We start from the raw sequence: 13,392 nt of genomic DNA, 5'->3' as shown, positions 1-13,392 counted from the left end.
CAACTGCTTACGAGTTGGCCTTATTATGTCATGACACACGATTTCAGTTACAACTGCTTACGAGTTGGCCTTATTATGTCATGACACACGATTTCAGTTACAACTGCTTACGAGTTGGCCTTATTATGTCATGACACTCGATTTCAGTTACAACTGCTTACGAGTTGGCCTTATTATGTCATGACACACGATTTCAGTTACAACTGCTTACGAGTTGGCCTTATTATGTCATGACACACGATTTCAGTTACAACTGCTTACGAGTTGGCCTTATTATGTCATGACACACGATTTCAGTTACAACTGCTTACGAGTTGGCCTTATTATGTCATGACACACGATTTCAGTTACAACTGCTTACGAGTTGGCCTTATTATGTCATGACACTCGATTTCAGTTACAACTGCTTACGAGTTGGCCTTATTATGTCATGACACACGATTTCAGTTACAACTGCTTACGAGTTGGCCTTATTATGTCATGACACACGATTTCAGTTACAACTGCTTACGAGTTGGCCTTATTATGTCATGACACACGATTTCAGTTACAACTGCTTACGAGTTGGCCTTATTATGTCATGACACTCGATTTCAGTTACAACTGCTTACGAGTTGGCCTTATTATGTCATGACACACGATTTCAGTTACAACTGCTTACGAGTTGGCCTTATTATGTCATGACACACGATTTCAGTTACAACTGCTTACGAGTTGGCCTTATTATGTCATGACACTCGATTTCAGTTACAACTGCTTACGAGTTGGCCTTATTATGTCATGACACTCGATTTCAGTTACAACTGCTTACGAGTTGGCCTTATTATGTCATGACACACGATTTCAGTTACAACTGCTTACGAGTTGGCCTTATTATGTCATGACACACGATTTCAGTTACAACTGCTTACGAGTTGGCCTTATTATGTCATGACACTCGATTTCAGTTACAACTGCTTACGAGTTGGCCTTATTATGTCATGATACACGATGCTTTTAGACTTCTTAAACGTAAACTTTGGATGGTTCCTATTAACAAACGAATGCCTTATTTTATGTTTTAAATACTTTTATTACTAGCATGACCCACCGTCTACTCCCGTTGATTTGTTTCGGATCATCTGCTCCTTTCTTTTAGCCACTACGACCCCACGACTCTTCGATTGTGATTTATTTTGACATTGCGTCCAAGTCACTAAAATATCTCAGAAACAGATGCTAATCTAATCACCATTTTCTAGCATTGAATCAGGGACGTAGCTAGGAATTTTCCTTTGCTTGGGTGCCCGGGTGGCTTGACATCTTTGGGGGCCCCTGCATTTTGCGTAATATATAATTTTTTATGTAAAAAAAATAATGTGTGGGCCCCCACCCCACCCCAGCTACGCGACTGCATTGAATGCTGTCAAAAAATCATTTTAAAAACATCTTTGACTTCAAGATAATTCTCCTGTGACCTCGTTTTGGGACGATGCAAGTGGTTGATGCCTTTATGTTTTTGTTTCAGAAGTTCTCCAACTACCAAAGAACTCCTGTAAATAAAGTGTATATTAACTTTTCTTTATTACAATTAAATGTTCTTCTTCGCGGTGGCCGCCAAATGAATGTTGTTGCATCATCCCAATAAGTTTTATATCGATTTTTTATTTCTCATTATTGTTATATTAAAGTCAGAAATATAAAACACATTTTTATACAAATGCGTAACATTTAACTTCTTACAGTTAAGACTTTTTGCTTTTATTTTTTGAAGTGCCCACTGTTACGGCAATTACTTTTATTTTTTTGTTTTAATTAAACATGACCAATGCTTAAAAAAATATATAAAATCTTATACGAAGTGCAATTGTATCAATTAGTTTGCATCAGCCATGTAATTAAATTTGTAATAGATCTAGACCAACCACAATAAATCTGTGTGTTGATAACATTAAACGAATTAGCACATAACTCTAATGCTAGTTTGTAACTGACAGATCAGCTGTTTATTGAGGACGCCATTAAAGGTAACAACAACAGTTACAAGGGATGTTACTCCCAAACACTAAGTGGTACAACCTATAGAAAACACATATCAACACTGTGAGATTAATAATAGTTTTAACAATAGTTTTTTGTTTAGCGCTATATCAGGCTTTTAGCTTTCTCAATACGCTATGATCCTATCACTGGTCTGGAGAAAGGAATATCTGGGTGAAATTTACACTAATCGATTTTATTATTTTAAAGCGTTTTTTTAAAAACAACTGGGAGAATGAGAAAACTTGAATTCAAACTCATGGATCAAGCCTTGGGTCGACATGCTAACCACTCCACTACAATTGAATGAATCCAGGACAAGAGCATCTGTTCCACACGGTCAACGGAAATTTAATGTTTATTTCAATTATTTATGCGTTTTTTGTTGTTGATTTTTTTTATCCATATAAGATGACATTGCCAAAAAACACACAAGACAAAACATTGAAGTTCCATGATTCTCACAACGACTCAGGTGAACACTGTTCAGACATTGTTCAGACATTGTTTATACTTCATGATCACTAGGTTGTCTATTTTGTGTCTGTTGTAGACACATGTACGTACACACGTACACACGTAACATACATGTGCTCACATGGCAAACAAACGAAAATCTTGAAATTGGGAGGATTTTTTTTTTAAAGTAACTGTCTTTAGTTTCTATGGAAGCCCAAAACATCCGAGAAACATAATGCTTAATGTTCTTGTTAGTGCGTTTACCAGCTGACAAATCAGCCTGAATTTCTATTGTTAATGTTTTATGTCCAACATTGTATACTTAAAACTAGGCTAATCAATGCAAACAATGTTCCTGGACATCACTCAGCCATCACCACGATGTGGGTCAGTCGTGTGTTCTACGCCATTCTATTTTTTTTTAAATGGTTTATTCAGGCTGAAAGGCTCAAAGTATCTGTATTGATATACAACATTGTATACTTAAAACTAGGCTAATCAATGCAAACAATGTTCCTGGACATCACTCAGCCATCACCACGCTGTGGGTCAGTCGTGTGTTCTAAGCCATTCTATTTTTTTTTTAATGGTTTATTCAGGCTGAAAGGCTCAAAGTATCTGTATTGATATACCGGTTATTTTAACATTTCCATGAGGCATATGAATAAAGGAACAATGTTACACATAATTAAATAGAATAAAACTACTTTTAAAAAATGGTCGGTATGTATTTACATAAATATGTGTGACTGGAATTATACCCTGTCAATCTATAAGCTATAGCGAACGTCGTACCATATAAAACCTTTTAAAAACTCTTATTTTAACAATATCTCTATTCATGCTAGAACATGGAAACTGGTACCTGGAACCTAGAACCAGGACGCGGATTTCAAAAACGGCTCTAACGATTTTCCTAGAAACTTAAAATTTGATTTATAGTTGAGAAAAGAATTTCTAGCTTGTTGGCCGCATAGTTTGACGTTATAATTTTTAAAGTAAAAAAAAAATTAATTAAATTAAATTTGGATCAAGAACTATGCCTAGGTTAGGTATATATCCTACATCGGTTTTGAAAGAACTAATTCGTTCTTGAAAGTTGGGTTCGGTTCGGTTCGGTCAGATTTGAGTTCAAGTTCGGTTCGGGTCGATGTCTTGTAAAGTTCGGGTTCGGTTCGATCAGACCTAAAGTTCAGCTTCGGTTCGATGTTATTAAATTAGGTAATAGCAAAAACTGTGCACATGCACTAATGTTCAATTCAATTCATTAGATAAAACAGTTATGTCGAACGTAAACAATTAGTTGGGCAATTTTAATTTCCGATACTCTTGTCACGAGCCACATGAAAATAGTAATACAAAAACATTTTTTAAAATAATGCACTTTTATTAGAAAGACGTGGATATAGTGATATAGTGGATGTAGTAAATATATAAATTCATGGGATGTAGGAAGTGTTTCCTAAACCAACTTCTGGGAATCCTGCTGCACTATAGCTATTTCATACGGAATAAATGTGTTTTTATTGTTGTTAGTTTTGGGTTCCTTTGGAAATGATGTAATTTTACTTTTAAAAGCCGGCCGAATCCCTCATAAGTGAGAGGTCGTTAAATTGGTGCACTTGCTTACATTTCTCCGTCAAAACAAATAATTTCATGTCTCATATAAAAAAAAAGGTTTTAGAACCTTTGGTCTGCATAACCACCTCACTGTATTGGTCTGCATAACCACCTCACTGTATTGGTCTGCATAACCACCTCACTGTATTGGTCTACATAACCACCTCACTGTATTGGTCTGCATAACCACCTCACTGTATTGGTCTGCATAACCACCTCACTGTATTGGTCTACATAACCACCACACTGTATTGGTCTGCATAACCACCTCACTGTATTGGTCTACATAACCACCTCACTGTATTGGTCTGCATAACCACCTCACTGTATTGGTCTACATAACCACCTAAATGTATTGGTCTGCATAACCACCTCACTGTATTGGTCTACATAACCACCTCACTGTATTGGTCTACATAACTACTTAACTGTATTGGTCTGCATAACCACCTCACTGTATTGGTCTACATAACCACCTCACTGTATTGGTCTACATAACCACCTAAATGTATTGGTCTGCATAACCACCTCACTGTATTGGTCTACATAACCACCTCACTGTATTGGTCTACATAACCACCTCACTGTATTGGTCTGCATAACCACCTCACTGTATTGGTCTGCATAACCACCTCACTGTATTGGTCTACATAACCACCTCACTGTATTGGTCTGCATAACCACCTCACTGTATTGGTCTACATAACCACCTCACTGTATTGGTCTGCATAACCACCTCACTGTATTGGTCTGCATAACCACCTCACTGTATTGGTCTGCATAACCACCTCACTGTATTGGTCTGCATATCCACTTCACTGTATTGGTCTACATAACCACCTCACTGTACTGGTCTGCATATCCACTACACTGTATTGGTCTGCATAACCACCTCACTGTATTGGTCTACATAACCACCTCACTGTATTGGTCTGCATAACCACCTCACTGTATTGGTCTGCATAACCACCTCACTGTATTGGTGTACATAGCCACTTCACTATAAAACGTCTTCATATTTAAAGTCTATCTTTGTCAGAAAATTCTTCAAAGTCTTGTGGTTCAACGCGTGAAATGTTATACAAATTACACTGCTAAACATAGCATCATATATTTCTGATTTAATACCTTGCCACAGTTCCGTTTGACTTGACAATTTTTCACACCAAGCCATACTTCTGGTGGTATCAGTAGTCACTCCCACAACTTTCTCCAAAAAAAACAAACAATCAAGATTTCTTTGCACAGGAATTAGAGCCATTGTTGGTCCCATACATGCGCTTCATAGCAACTTTCACTTCTGTTATTTTTAAATTGATTTCCGTAAGGCGGATTAGTCAAGACTTGAACGGTATCAGATATGTCTGCCGCAATAGAAAACATTTAGAACTAAACATAGCTGTCAAATCATCTCTTTGACAACTACGTTGTTAGTTTTCTTTTTTTTTTTTTTTTTAAGAATATGTAAACTCATTATTAAAATCAAGAGACAATGTTCTTATGTCAAGTCCTAAGTGTTCTATACTAGTAGTCTACATACTCTAAAAACATATCGTAACAGTGTGAGAAAGTTTACAAGGTAAAGACTGCATATAATTTATAACTCTAGCTAGTAGGGTTAACATGGTAGCGAAATAATGTAGCCTATTTCGAACTACGCTTGCGCTCACGTAACCAAAAGACTTGTACATAACTAACACTCAAGTTCGGGAAGTCAATAATTTGGGTGATATTTAACACTATAATTATCACAACTTGTCAGACTAATAACCTGAAGATTATCTACCTTGTGCGACACTTACCTGCGCTAACCTTCAACGGTATACACCGCGGTAGCCACAATTTTTAAACTTAACACCGTGTAGAAATGCAGGCCCTTTTGCTAACGAAATGCTGAGACGTACTGAATAATCTCCCTTCACTTGGTTCTTCAATACTTAATCTCACTTCAAAACGGCTGACGTCACAACAGGTAAACAACGCGTGGAAGGGAGAGCTCGATCGCAAAAAAATAAAAAAAAAATCAATATCCTATAAACTATAACTATCGATTGTTGGCGGTGTTCCTGACATAATGTTCTATAGTGAGAGCCCATTGGTCGGACCTCATGTAGAACGATAGCTATAAAATATGTTTTATGTATGTGTATGTAGGAAATATATATAGATTATGCATGTATATATGTATATCTAAAATAATTGTAATGGTAGATGTTTTTATTATTTAATTGTCCAATATGTTGGTAAGTTTTGGGTGATTCTCATCAGTTTTGTGTGTGTGTGTCTTGTAGGTTAAAATACAAAACAGTGCGAAGGGATTCTCTATAAAAAAAATTAATAAAGAAGTGACCCAGTACCTCTGTAATTAAATAACACTTGTAGATGAACAGACTAGCGTTCACGTAACCAGCTTTTTATTTTTTTATCCTGCTTGGGTCTTGAGACTTTTACAATAAGGTCCCTAAAGGTCTGATGTGGAAATATTCGACATGTCGATCAAATCATATGTGTATGAAAGTGTCCGTCAAAGCAAACGGAAGCGGAAATAAGGCTAAATGTCTAGTTTTTAGACAGGTCAAATAGCATACTCTAGTACAGATTCGAACCTGCGACAGTCGGTCCAGACTGTAAATGAAAATTTAAAATGTCGTGTTTTTTAAAACAAACCACATTCGCCCGTTGAGCAATTGGCTACAATTGTTTAGTATACGTATATATAACCATGTAACTACCGATACACACAATGTCAATGTCAAGGTCTTGAAGCAAACTTAGTGGTGCAGTGGCCCTAACAAACTTTCTCTTGTACCATAGAACTGCACTGACACTAACAAACATATGTTGTTGTTTTATATATGCACTTCTAACATAGAACTACACTAGCCCTAACAAACTTCTGTTGTTTTTTTTTACATGCCCATCTAACATTTAACTGCATTTAACTGCACTAACAGCAGTTCTATAAGCCCTTGTACCATAGAACTGCACAAACATCTGTTTTATATGTTCTTATAGCAAAGAACAACAAACATATGATGACCTATAACCTCTACGTGGAAACACAAGAGATGAGGCCGGCTAGAGCCGCCGGACTGTCTCGGGGCGACTACCAACAACAAGGTCCAGTAATTGCACGATTACAGCCTGCTTGTTAACCTCGACAGATTAGTTACTGTAAGGTCCCTCCTTCTCTCCCCCTTGCTGCTTCCCTCCTGGCCGTTTTCCTTGTCCATGTCGTGGAGGGACAATCAGATCACGACCCTCTCCCCTTGAGGTACGCTGTGGAGCTGCTTCCGTCAAGGAGGGTGCCAAGATGACATTTGCCCCCATGTGACAACATTAAAGGCCTCGCCCCTGTTTGCCCTGAACCCCCATTTTCCATGCCTCTTTCATCCCTCCTCCTCCCTGACTTAAGACGTAGCAAGCATAATGTTGTTTCGATGGAAGGAAACCCATCGCTTGATGCCTTGAACATTGACTAAGTGACCAAATCCCGGGAAAGAAGACTTAGTATGCCTGAATTCCCGGAAATCGCGTGCTTTGTTGCTTTGTTGCTTTGTTGCTTTGTTGCACTCCTCAGCGTTTTTCTTTGAATTTTATTTTTTGTCTAGCTCCTTCAACATTTGTCTCATGTCCCCCCCCCCCACACACACCCCCACCGTTTTAACAAATCACCACACCCTTTTCCTTACCATTGTCATCAAAGACCCTATTAAAGGATACCGGAGTGAAAGAACTAGAGACAGACAGACAGACAGACATAATATCTGTCCTTGTAATGAGACAGACGTAAAGTCACTCAAGTAGCAAGGAAGCGTCTTCGAAACGAAACTAAATTTCACCCGATCGAGCTCCGGGGCTAATGAGCAGAAATTGGCAGCCAAAGAACGGAGGACGCACGCTGTACCCCCCTCCCTCCACCCTACCACCCCAACTCTCTCGTTCCACTTCTCCCGCTACACTTACTTAAAGGAAACCGCTGACATGGGCAATAGACTTCCGTTTCAAGAAGGGGAGAGAAGAGAATCCATACAGGTTTTCGAGACGATTGGATATATTGTGCCGGGCGAAACAGACCGCTCGATGTCGGCTCGTCTTGACTATTGAAATGCAGGGAGCGGCTCGAGAATCTAGCTAAATACTGAAATTGGAGGGAAAGGGGGGCGAGGGGTGAATGAGTAAAGAGAATCATCAGACCCTTGCCGTCTGCCCGGGTGTCACTCAACCAATCAGGTAGGGGACGTGAAGGAACTGCTAAACCTGTAGACAGCATCTCCCATCAGACCTAACGAATCGACGTGTTTAGTGTGAGTTGATGCTTCGTTCCCTTACCCAATCACACACACACACACACGCACTCTCATTCTCTACCAAACACATACACACCCACATGATGCTCACTCACACCCTCACATCTAGCACACATATCGAGCGCTCACGCACACACACACACATACACCCAGCCTTAAGGGCCCTTGCGTTGGTTGGCAGGACACAACTTGATTCAAATGACATTACACGGGTCTGTTGACGAGGTTACTGGGCCTGATGACACTGGCTAATGTCATGGTCCTGGCACTGACAGTAGTGGTTGGCCTGGCATAAAAATAGAGCTGTGAGAAAATGTTGTAATGTCACGAAGCTATGACGTGTGTCCCAGATTGGCATGCGTGTCATAAATATAGAGACTTAATGATTGAATGAATACTATTGAAGCTGAATCCAGTTTCTACTGATAAAAACAAAAATGAAATATTAATCGGGCCTACAGTTTCCTCAGTAGACGTGAACAAAGGAAAACAATGATCATCTTCATACCATAGAATTAGCGATGAATCGTTAGAGATAGTGATTTATTAGCTATAATTGTTTTTAGCAAAAGGATTTATTCCCAAACAACGATTTGTTTACAATGATTATAAGTTAGCGATTGCTAATTTTTAGCTTTAGAGATGTATTAACTATAATATCGTACTATAGGTAATGATTAAGTAGCGATGATGATTTGCTTGGATATTCATTTATTGCCATATTGAATGTTAGCAATAGTGATTTATTAGCAATAGTGATTTATTAGCAATAGTGATTTATTAGCAATAGTGATGTATTAGCAATCGTAATTTGTTAGCATTAGTGATTTATATACAATAGTGAACATTGTTAGCAATAGTTATCTATTAGCACGATTATTAGTTGACTCCTTGTAACTCCTTGTAAAGTATGTCTGTCTGTCTGTCTGTCTGTCACGTTTACATCTTTAAAAAGCTAAAACAAAAACGGGTTTGAAAATCTAATTACGCAATCACCTGTAGCGTACTCCAAATGTGTATGTGTAATGGTTAACTTGTTGTTTCTTTCTAGTGAACTATTGTATTTTTTAAGATTATATAAACAAACTGTAGTTTTTTTTAATACCAAAACATGTGCACCATTTTTAAAAGGAGATTTCATCTTAGTAACACTAATATTACTAATTGATTATACACTACCCCTATAATACATTGTAGTATATTTCTGACAATAATCTAAGATATAAAATTCTTGGTCCTGACCACTCATAATCAATAATTCTCCCGCTTACCGTGGAAAATAAAGTACGAAAATTTAACCTGTTCTTAATTAACTAAGCCATTTTCAAGATCGAAACCGCAGCGATTCAATTTCTTATTCGCACTACCAACTATGTCTTTGAAGGCCAGCATTTGAATGTCCAAAGTGTCAAACAATAATTCCATCTGCTTTAATTACTTATTAACACTCATTTGGTACTTAACTTAATTTCGTTTCATTTTTTTCTAGTTTTGTGGGGTCTGTCTGTCCGTCCATCCAGAATAACATACAATTTTAGATATTACAAAGTTCTGAACAAACGGCAAATATATATATATGTTTTACGTCTTTTTATTTATAATTTTTTGGCTTGTCAGGAGCTTAATGTGTTATTGTAATGTTTGGAATGCGTCAATACGACAACAAGACACACACAACTATTATACTCTTTCATTGTTATACCAATTAACATTTTTCTACGTCAAAAGTAATTAATTGCTTTTAGTCTAAAGCTAAAATTAAAAACGAAATGGAGCATTATAACCAAGAGCTCTTTTAATTAGGGCGTCCAACGCACGTACCATGCAGGGGAAGGAATCATATATTAATATTAAATGGGAGGTAGCTGAATGACAGAAAGTTATGGAAAGAAAAAAAAATGGGAACTAAAAACTGTTGACCTAAAGGAAGCAAGTGGAAGCCATGTTTAATCACAGAACAAGGCAAACTGAAGGCAGGTTCAACAATATTGGAGGGGGAGAAAGAATTATTAACAAACTGACAAGGGGGATAATTCGCCTCTCGAGTTATAGCTGCACGTTATAAGATCAAGGGGGAGACAAACAAAAGAAAAAAAAGCGTTTCGGTACATTTGAGTCAAGAACATGCACTCGCGCTTTGACAAGTTGACATGAGAGTGACATTCTCTTAGTAGTCTGACCCGAACGTAGAGTGCAGTACATGCAGATGACCTCCTCGTTGGAAATGATTTTTTTTTCTTTGGATTCTTACATAGCTTCTATCAGCTCACTCTGGTCTGGTGCAAATCTTGCACACGTTAGTTCTTCCTTTGCCCATGCTCGAATCAAGTTGAAACTCTCCACAATTTGTGTTTTTGTCTTTAACAACGCATGAGTCATTGGAAATTGAATACTCCACTATTTGATCAATTAGTCGTAATCAGTTAATTTTGTTTTATACAGAGACAGTACTAGATAAGGGATAATAAGCCTTACGTAGAGAATTAATCGTTGAATAAAAATTGGAAACTAACAAAAGATAGCAATAAATATTTCGAATAAGTACTTGGATATCACAGTGACTTTTGGCATAATTTCAATTATAGAAATTCGAGACCTGTAGTTCGAATACAAAATCAGTAACATTTTTTAAAATAGAGTTTTGAAAAGGCAGCACCGAAAACGTCTTCCAAATCACCCCCCCCCCCCCCCCCAATTAGCTCACAAAAGAGATTATCCATAGGTCACTGAAAGTTGTGCAAAACAAAAACAATAAAGAATATTTCCAATCGCACGCCTTTCTTAAAAAATAATCGGCCATGTTGCGGCAAGTAAACATTATATATATATATATATATATATATATATATATATATATATATATATATATATATATATATATATATATATATATATATATATATATATATATATATATATATATATATATATATATATATATATATATATATATATATATATATATCATGGGCGTAGCCGGGGGGGAGTTGGAGTTCAACCCCCACCTAATGAAATCCCCCCCGGGGGGGGAGAGACGGACTTTAAGTGACTGATTTTTTGCTTTGATTTTGTTTATTGTAGGTGAGATTTTAATACTAAACCATAACTTGCCCCAGCGCAGCTAAGGGGGTTTTGAGTTTAAAACCCCTACCAGGGGGTTTTGAGTTTAAACCCTCCCCCCGTAGTAGGGGGGGGCGGTTTGAGTTTAAAACCCCCTACCAGGGGGTTTTGAGTTTGTAACCCCCTACCAGGGGTTTTTGCAGTTAAATCTCCCTCTTCTATAAAACAAACAGAAAAAAAAATGCAAACGACAATCGCCAAATTCCAAGAGCACAGGAAGATTTTGATTTTAAAACCCCCTCCAAAATTTACGATAAACCCCCTCTTCAATAAGAAAAAAAAGCAAATTATGCACTCAAAATGTTATGAGCGTAGCTAAATGGGTTTTGACTCAGTTTTAACCTTAAACTCCCCTCCAGTGGAGTTTGAAGCTAAAAAGTACATCATCAATTAAAAAAAAAAGCAAATTACACACTCTAAAATCTATGAGTGTAGCCAATGAGGGGTTTGAGTTTAAACCCCCCGCTAGCGGGGTTTGAAGCTAAAAAATACATCTTCAATGAAAAAAAAAAGCAAATTACGCACTCAAAATACTATGAGCGTTGCCAATGGGGTTTTGAGTTTAAACCTCCCTTCAGAAGGGTTTGATGCTAAAAAATACCTCTTCAATATAAAAAAAAGCAAATTACACAATAAAATTATTTGAGCGTAGCCAAGCCAATTGGGGGTTTTGAGTTTAAACTCCTCTCCTCCAGATGGTTTTGTGTTTTAATCCCCCTGCAGAGCGTTTTGAGGTGGAAAACGTCTATCTTCAATATTATTCTAAAACAAATTACTGTTACCAAATTCTATGATCGTAGCTAAATGGGGTTTTGAATTAAAAAAACAACAACAAAGTCCTCAGATTTTTTAGTTTAAAACCCCCAAAAGATGATTTTGACGATAAAACTTCCCTTTTCGATAAAATATCTAAAGCAAACTACAGTCACCTAATTCCAAGAGCGTATTCAATAAAGGTTACACATTTCTACCAGTGGCGATGCTCCATTAATAAAGTGCAGTGAATTGTCATCTGCCGAAATTGAAAAACACTGATGTGGCTCAACAGAGATGGCTAAGACAGATTTTAGGAGTCAGTTATTGAGATCGGGTCTAAATCAATAAAATCTTATGCCGAAGTGGGAGTCGACCCCTTAGTAAGATTGTGACAGACCGTCGCATGAGGTTTGCGGGACATGTTCTCCGACAAAATGAATTACGCATAATAAGAGTTGCGAAAACATCCTAGTACTACTTGGCGCCACACATTCATGAAGGTCCTTGGAGCAGGTGGGAAGAGGTTTCAGAAATTAACAGTGACAGATTTTTTTGGAAACAGCTTGACGGCAAATGCGCCGAACGGCGCGGGAGGATTTAAGTCAGTAAGAATAGCACATTAATTTTTGAAATAAGACTTTTTAATAGCAGGAAAATGCACTGTAGATACTTCAGAATATGCATTTTGTTGGCATTCAATACCAGAAATAGTGCTTGGTGGCGGGGCTCCGCCCTGCGCTGGGGGAGCTCCTAGCGCTCCCCCAGACCCCCTTGCTGGCAATGGTGGGGAGTCAATAATTTTTCCACTAACTACAGGAAGAACCTATTCTAGGGCACAATAAACGTGTTCCGAAAGAAAGAAGGGTAAGAATGTAATAAAGATTATGTACACACACACACATATATATACAAAATTTTTTTTCGCATCGCGAGGGGGGGCGGGGGGGAGAGAAAATTCCCCCTTAACCCCCCCCCCCCCGAAAAAAATCCTGGCTAAGCCCATGATATATATATATATATCAGTCGCATTCACCTTTTTTTAAAAAAAAAAAAGTAGTAACGAAAGTTAATTTTCTATACAAGAGGTCACGAAAGTTATTTAATATAA

The 13,392-nt window shown here is 37.6% G+C and overlaps 1 protein-coding gene across 2 annotated transcripts in view; it reads right to left on the bottom strand.

Annotated features, from left to right (window-relative positions):
• The window catches only part of LOC106080048 (uncharacterized), a 31,408-nt gene extending 25,400 nt beyond the window's left edge, over positions 1–6,008 (bottom strand). For both annotated transcript variants that reach the window (XM_056019296.1, XM_056019295.1), the window contains exon 1: positions 5,901–6,008. The gene's annotated coding sequence lies outside the window, so the exon portion shown is untranslated. The remainder of the gene's footprint in view (positions 1–5,900) is intronic.
• Positions 6,009–13,392: the final 7,384 nt, after the last annotated feature.

The sequence above is a fragment of the Biomphalaria glabrata genome, chromosome 2 (genome assembly GCF_947242115.1).
Source record: "Biomphalaria glabrata chromosome 2, xgBioGlab47.1, whole genome shotgun sequence".
In the NCBI taxonomy this organism is placed as follows: Eukaryota; Metazoa; Mollusca; class Gastropoda; family Planorbidae; genus Biomphalaria; species Biomphalaria glabrata.
Note: the sequence above shows the minus strand (reverse complement) of the source record. Positions and strands in the feature narration are given on the sequence as shown.